At 37.2% G+C, this 8,236-nt stretch overlaps 1 non-coding gene across 1 annotated transcript; it reads right to left on the bottom strand.

Annotated features, from left to right (window-relative positions):
- Positions 1 to 4,755: 4,755 nt before the first annotated feature.
- On the bottom strand, positions 4,756 to 4,859 carry LOC112781697 (small nucleolar RNA R71). The gene has a single exon (XR_003192457.1). It is a non-coding gene; the product is annotated as a small nucleolar RNA R71 (small nucleolar RNA).
- Positions 4,860 to 8,236: the final 3,377 nt, after the last annotated feature.

Raw genomic sequence — 8,236 nt, 5'->3', positions numbered from 1 at the left:
CATCACTCAAGTCATAAGTTGGAGGTTGAGAAAAGTCTACCTCCACATCATCTTCATATTCACTTGGGGAAGATTTTTCAAGCTCAAAGAGTTCAATTGTGGATGCGAGTTCATCATTAGGAGAGCTTGGTTCATGATCATCATTACCAAAGAAACTTGCTTCTTGATTTGTTCCGTCCAGTTCTTCATAAGGTACATGACTTGGGGGTTGTGCACTATCCACCTTAGCATCAATTGTAATTTTCTTGGTGGAATTCTCTACGACTCTTGATTCCCATGGAGGTTCAGCGTCTCCTAAGTCTTCAACCAATTCTTCTTCTTTGATAATCTCGGTTTCTTCCACTTGTTCCAATACAAAGTCATGCTCCTTACTGTCCACCGGAGTTTCTAGTGCCTCTTTCATGCTACGTTCTTCATTAGATTCTCCACATAAAGCCATGGGAGTTCCTTGAGTATCCAAATGTTGCGAGGATAATCGATTTATCGCTTGCTCCAATTGATGAAGGGTTGCATGCAATTGATCCACTGTTTCCTTGAGACAATCCTTTGATTCTTGGGTCGATGGATATGGACATGGTGCATACAGAAGTGGTGGATAAGGGTTAGGGTCATATGGGGGTGTTTGGTAGTAAGGGGCTTGTGAGTTTGGTGGTTGATGAGTGGATAATTTATACCCTTTTTGGCATTGTTTTTACATAGTTTTTAATATGTTTTAATTACTTTTTATTATATTTTTATTATTTTTTATTAAAAAATTATATTTCTGGACTTTACTATGAGTTTGTGTGTTTTTCTGTGATTTCAGGTATTTTCTGGCTGAAATTGAGGGACCTGAGCAAAAATCTGATTCAGAAGCTGAAAAAGGAATGCAGATGCTGTTGAATTCTGACTCTCCTGCACTCGAAGTGGATTTTCTGGAGCAACAGAAGTTCAATTGGTGCGCTCTCAATTTCGTTGGAAAGTAGACATTCTGGGCTTTCCAGCAATATATAATAGTTCATACTTTGCCCGAGATTTGATGGCCCAAACTGGCGTTCAAGTCAACCTAAAACATCTTGGCGTAAAACGCCCAAACTGGCACCAAAGCTGGCGTTTAACTCCAGGAACAGCCTAAGAACGAAAAAACTTCAATGCTCAGCCCAAGCACACACCAAGTGGGCCCCAGAAGTGGATTTCTGCACTATCTGCACTTAGTTACTCATTTTCTGTAAACCCTAGTAACTAGTTTAGTATAAAAACTACTTTTAGAGATTTATTTTACATCTTGGACCATATGATGTAACTTTTACACTTTGAGACCTCCATGGGAGGCTGGCCACTCGGCCATGCTTACCCTATTTTCACTTATGTATTTTCAACGGTGGAGTTTCTACACCCATAGATTAAGGTGTGGAGCTCTGCTGTTCTTCATGAATTAATGCAATTACTACTATTTTTCTATTCAATTCACGCCTACTTCTTCTCCAAGATATACTCTCATACTTAGTTCAGTTAAGTCAGAATGAAGGGGTGACCCGTGACAATCACCCAATCTTCGTTACTCGCTTAGCCAAGGTCGCGTGCCTGACAACCACAAAGCGATCTACATGATGTTCAACATAGTCATTGGACTACAGCTGGAGTATATTCTCTTAGGTTTCTAATGTAAGATTAGAACCTTCATGGTATAGGCTAGAATTACTGGCAGCCATTCCTGGGATCCGGAAAGTCTAAACCTTGTCTGTGGTATTCTGAGTAGGATTCTGGATCTGGAAAGTCTAAATCTTGTCTGTGGTATTCCGAGTAGGATCTGGGAAGGGATGACTGTGACGAGCTTCAAACCTGCGAATGTGGGGCACAAGTGACAGTGTGCAAAAGAACAATGGTTCTATTCCGACATTAGCGGGAACCGACAGATGATTAGCCGTACGGTGACAGCGCATATGGATTTGTTTTCATCCGAGAGGATCATACAGCTTGCCATGGAAGGAGGTAACGCATGGTCGGAAGGAGGCAATAGGAAAGCAGAAGTTCAGAAGCAACAAAGCATCTTCAGGCGCTTATCTGAAATTTTCACCAATGAATTACATAAGTATCTCTATCTTATTTTCTGTTTTATTTATATTTTAATTATCAAAATCTCATAACCATTTGAATTTGCCTGACTGAGATTTACAAGGATGACCATAGCTTGCTTCAAGCCGACAATCTCTGTGGGATCGACCTTTACTCACGTAAGGTATTACTTGGATGACCCAGTGCACTTGCTGGTTAGTTGTGCGGAGTTGTGAAAAAGAGTTGAGATTACGATCATGCGTACCAAGTTGTTGGCGCAGTCGAGATCACAATTTCGTGCACCAAGTTTTTGGCGCCGTTGCCGGGGATTGTTTGAGTTTGGACAACTGACGGTTCATCTTGTTGCTCAGATTAGGTAATTTTATTTTATTCTTAAGCTTTTTATTTTCGAAAAAAATTCAAAAAAAATTTTCAAAAAAAAAAAATTTGTTCTTCAGAGTTTTTAAGAACGAATTCTAGAGTTTCATGAGATATGTTGAATCCTGGCTGGCTATTAAGCCATGTCTAATCTTTTGGACCGAGGTTTCACTTATCCTTAGAAGAGCCTCTTTGTCTTTCCCATCAAATTGGCTGTTGTATGTAATGTCCTGCTGAAGCTTGGCTAGCCATGTCCAATCTTTCTTTTTTTTAGACTGAAGCTTTAGACTAACATTGCATGATTCCTTGAATTCCTATTAAAAATTTTGAATTTATTTATTTTTCTTTTTCCAAATAATTTTTGAAAAATTACAAAAAAATTTAATAAAATCATAAAAACCAAAAATTATTTTGTGTTTCTTGTTTGAGTCTAGTGTCAAATTTTAAGTTTGGTGTCAATTGCATCTTTTTAATTTTGCTTTAATTTTAAAAAAAAATTCATGCATTGAGTTTTGTTCTTCATGATCTTCAAGTTGTTCTTGATGGATTTCTTTGTTTGATCTTTGCATTTTCTTGTTTTGTGTCTTTTCTTGTTTTTCATATGCATTCTTGAATTATTAGTGTCTATAGTTTAAAATTTTTTAAGTTTGGTGTCTTGTATGTTTTTCTTTTCTTAAAAATTTTCAAAAACATGTTTTTGATATTCATCATGATCTTCAAAGTGTTCTTGGTGTTCATCTTGACATTCATAGTGTTCTTGCATGCATTATTAGTTTTGATCTCAAATTTTTATGTTTTGCATCATTTAGTTGTTTTTCTCTCTCCTCATTAAAAATTCAAAAATAAAAAAATATCTTTCCCTTATTTCACTCATAAATTTTGAAAATTTGAATTGATTTAGTCATAAAGTTTTAAAATTTAATTGTTTCTTATTAGTCAAGTCAAATTTTCAATTTAAAAATTCTATCTTTTCAAAACTTTTTCAAAAATCAAATCTTTTTCAATTTCCTTCTTAATATTTTCGAAAATTTTAAAATTTTATTTTCAAAATCTTTTTCTTATTTTTATTTCATATTTTCGAAATTAATGCTAACATTTAATGTTTTGATTCAAAAATTTTCAAGTTGTTACTTGCCTATTAAGAAAGGATCAATCTTTAAATTCTAAAATCATATCTTTTAGTTTCTTATTAGTCAAGTAATCAACTTTAATTTTCAAAAATAAAATCTTTTCAATTTCCTTTTTTTAATCTTTTCAAAATAAATTTTCAATCATATATTTTTCAAAATCAATTTCAAAATCTTTTCTAACTTCTTATCTTTTCAAAATTGATTTTCAAATCTTTTTCAATTAACCACTTAACTTTTTGTTTGATTTTAAAAGTTTACTATTTCAATCATATCTTTTTCAAAACCACCTAACTACTTTTCTCTCTCCAATTTTCGAAAATCACTAACCACTTTTTCAAAAATCTTTTTAATTAAGTAATTTAATGAGTTTTCAAATTTTATTTTATCTCTTCTCTTAAATTTTGAATACTAACTAATAATTAAAATAAAAACAAAAATATTTTCCTTTTATTTTAATTTAAAATTCGAATTCTCTCTCTCTCTCTCTCATCTCTTTCTATTTATTTTTTTAATCACTAACACTTCTCTTCTTCTTATAATTCGAACCCTCTCTCTCTCTCTGTGTTCGAATTCTTCATCTTCTCTCTTCTTTATTCTACTCTTTTATTCTTTTACTCACATAAAGAAATCTCTATACTGTGACATAAAGAATTCATATTCTTTTCTGTTCTCTTCTTTTTCATATGAGCAGGAGCAAGGATAAGAATATTCTTGTTGAAGCTGATCCGGAACCTGAAAGGACTCTAAAGAGGAAGCTAAAGCACAACACTCTGGGGAGGACCTGACAGAATTTTTCGAAAAAGAAGAAGAGATGGCCGAACCCAACAACAATGGTGGAGATACAAGGAAGATGCTTGGTGACTTTATTGCACCCTCTTCTGACTTCTGTGGAAGGAGCATCTCAATTCCTGCAATTGGAGCAAACAACTTTGAGCTTAAGCCTCAATTAGTTTCTCTGATGCAGCAGAATTGCAAGTTTCATGGACTTCCATTGGAAGATCCTCATCAGTTCTTAGCTGAATTCTTGCAAATCTGTGACACTGTTAAGACCAATGGGCTTAATCCTGAGGTCTACAAACTTATGCTCTTTCCCTTTGCTGTAAGAGACAGAGCTAGGACATGGTTGGACTCACAACCTAAAGATAGCCTGAATTCTTGGGAAAAGTTGGTCAATGCTTTCTTGGCCAAATTCTTTCCACCTCAAAAGTTGAGCAAGTTTAGAGTGGAAGTCCAAACCTTCAGACAAAAGGAAGGTGAATTCCTCTATGAAGCTTGGGAAAGATACAAGCAATTGATCAGAAGGTGTCCTTCTGACATGTTTTCAGAATGGAGCATCCTATGTATATTCTATGATGGTCTGTCTGACTTGTCCAAGATGTCATTGGACCACTCTGCTGGAGGATCTCTTCATCTGAAGAAGACGCCTGCAGAAACCCAGGAACTCATTGAAATGGTTGCAAATAACCAGTTCATGTACACTTCTGAAAGGAATCATGTGAATAATGGGACAACTCATAAGAAAGGAGTTCTTGAGATTGATACTCTGAATGCAATATTGGCTCAGAACAAAATATTGACTCAGCAAGTCAATATGATTTCTTAGAGTCTGTCTGAAATGCAAGCTGCATCAGGCAGTACTAAGGAGGCTTCCTATGAAGAAGAAGCCTATAACCCTGAGAATCTTGCAATGAAAGAGGTGAATTACATGGGAGAATCCTATGAAAATACCTATAATCCTTCATGGAGGAATCATCCATATTTCTCATGGAAGGATCAACAGAAGCCTAATCAAGGCTTCAATAATAATAATAATAGTGGAAGAAACAGGTTTGGCAATGACAAACCTTTTTCATCATCTTCTCAGCAACAAACAGAGAATTCTAAGCAGAGCCACTCTAACTTAGCAACTGTAGTCTCTGATCTATCTAAGACCACTCTCAGTTTTATGACTGAAGCAAGGTCCTCTATTAGAAATCTGGAGGCACAAGTGGGTCAGCTGAGTAAAAGAGTTATTGAAATCCCTCCTAGTACTCTCCCAAGCAATACAGAAGAAAATCCAAAAAGAGAGTGCAAGGCCATAACTATAACCTACATGGCCAAACCTGGAGAGGAAGAAAAGGCAGTGATTTCCAATGAGAAAGACCTCAATGGACGTCCACTAGCCACTAAGGAGTTCCCTAATGAGGAACCAAAGGAATCTAAGGCTCATATAGAGACCATAGAGATCCCACTGAACTTATTGTTGCCATTCATGAGCTCTGATGAGTATTCTTCCTCTGAAGAGGATGAAGATATTATTGAAGAGCAAGTTTCTCAATATCTAGGAGCAATCATGAAGCTTAAATGCCAAGCTATTTGGTAATGAGAATTGGGAGGATGAAGCCTCATTGCTCATCAATGAACTAAATGATCTGGTTCAACTGAAGTTACCTCAGAAGAAACAGGATCCTGGAAAATTCTTAATACCTTGTACCATAGGCACCATAACCTTTAAGAAGGCTCTGTGTGACCTTAGGTCAAGTATAAACCTCATGCCCCTCTCTGTAATGGAGAAACTAGGGATCTTTGAGGTACAAGCTACAAGAATCTCACTAGCTATGAAGCACGGACACTTCGCTGAGTTATCGTGTCCGCGTGTCGGACACATTTCGGACACGACACTCGTCCGACACGCGTGTCTGCTGTGTCTAACCGTGTCTTAATAAAAAATAAAAAAATTTTCTCCAGACACGCCTGGACACACCTAAATACCATCACGTGTCTGCATGTCCAGTCTTATTCTTAACATATAATCTTAAAATAAATTTAGATATAGTATATATTATTATTTATTAAAACAAAAAATATTTTAAATACTTGATATAATTAAAATAAGACATTAAAAATAATTAACAATTTTAATTTATATTTTAATATCAATAAAATATCAAAATATCATTACAATTTATCTAAAAAATACTTTATATTTTATATATATGCGTGTCCCCGTGTCATGTAAGATTTTAAAATTCGCGTGTCGTCCGTGTCGTGTCGTGTCGTGTCCCGTGTCCGTGTCAGTGTCCGTGCATCATAGCTCACTAGAGATGGCAGACAATTCAAGGAAACAGGCTTATGGACTTGTAGAGGATGTCTTAGTGAAGGTTGAAGGCTTTTACATCCCTACTGATTTCATAATCCTAGACACTGGGAAGGATGAAGATGAATCCATCATCCTTGGAAGACCCTTCCTAGCCACAGTAAGAGCTGTGATTGATGTGGACAGAGGAGAGTTAGTCCTTCAATTGAATGAAGACTACCTTGTGTTTAAGGCTCAAGGATCTTCTTCTATAACCATGGAGAGGAAGCATGAAAAGCTTCTCTCAATACAGAGTCAAACAGAGCCCCCACACTCAACTTCTAAGTTTGGTGTTGGGAGGCCACCATTAAAGCTCTGAGTCTCTGTGAAGCTCTATAAGAGCTTCACTGTCAAGCTATTGACATTAAAGAAAAGCTTGTTGGGAGGCAACCTAATGTTATTTAATTATATTTATTTATTTTCCATTGTTATTTTATGTTTTCTTTAGGTTGATGATCATGTGAAGTCACAAAAACAACTGAAAAATCAAAAACAAAATGAAAAACAGCATGAAAAATAGCACACCCTGGATGACAGGCTTACTGGCATTTAAACGCAAGTAAGGATAGCAGAATGGGCGTTTAACGCACAGCTTGGCAGCATTCTGGGCGTTAAACGCTAGAATGGGTAGCACTCTGGGCGTTTAATGCCAGAAAGGGCTGTCTGGCACAGGCTGGCGTTAAACGCCAGAAATGGACATCTGGCTGGCGTTTAACGCCGGAAATGGGCAGCAGAGTGGCGTTTAACGCCAGGAAAGATAGTAGAGCTGGCGTTTAACGCCATGAAAGGTAGCAGAGCTGGCCTTAAATGCCAGATTTGGCACAGAATGGGCGTTTAAATGCCAGAATGGTGCAGGGACTCAAATTCCTTGACACCTCAAGATCTGTGGACCCCACAGGATCCCCACCTACCCCACTTCTTTTTCTCTCCTCTTCACACCTTTCTATAACACTCTTCCCCAAACACCATTGACCAATCCCATCAATAACTCTTCCCCAAACACCCCTCACCTATCAAATCCTACCCTCTTCTCCACAACCTCTTCACCACTCACATCCATCTATCATTAAACCCCACCTACCTCACCATTCAAATTCAAACCACTTTCCTCCCAAACCCAACCCCACATGACCGAAATCCCTCTCTCTCTTACCCTATAAATACCCCTCCTTGCCACCTTCATTTTCACACAACATACACACTTCTCTCCCTCTTGGCCGAAACACATACCCCCCCTCCATCTCCTCCATTTCTTCTTCTTCTACTCCTTTCTTTCTTCTTTTGCACGAGAACAAGCAAATCTTCTAAGTTTGGTGTGGGAAAATCTTAAGCTTTTTATTTTTCTATAACCACTAATGGCACCAAAGGCCGGAGAAACCTCTAGAAAGAGGAAAGGGAAGACAATTGCTTCCACCTCCAAGTCATGGGAGATGGAGAGATTCATCTCAAAGGTCCATCAAGACCACTTCTATGAAGTTGTGGCCAAGAAAAAGATGATTCCCGAGGTCCCCTTTATGCTCAAAAAGAGTGAATATCCGGAGATCCAAAATGAAGTTCGAAGAAGAGGTTCAGAAATCCT

The sequence above is a fragment of the Arachis hypogaea genome, chromosome 19 (genome assembly GCF_003086295.3).
Source record: "Arachis hypogaea cultivar Tifrunner chromosome 19, arahy.Tifrunner.gnm2.J5K5, whole genome shotgun sequence".
Taxonomy (NCBI): domain Eukaryota; kingdom Viridiplantae; phylum Streptophyta; class Magnoliopsida; order Fabales; family Fabaceae; genus Arachis; species Arachis hypogaea.
The sequence above is the reverse complement of the archived record's forward strand: the minus strand, read 5'-3'. Positions and strand labels throughout refer to the sequence as shown.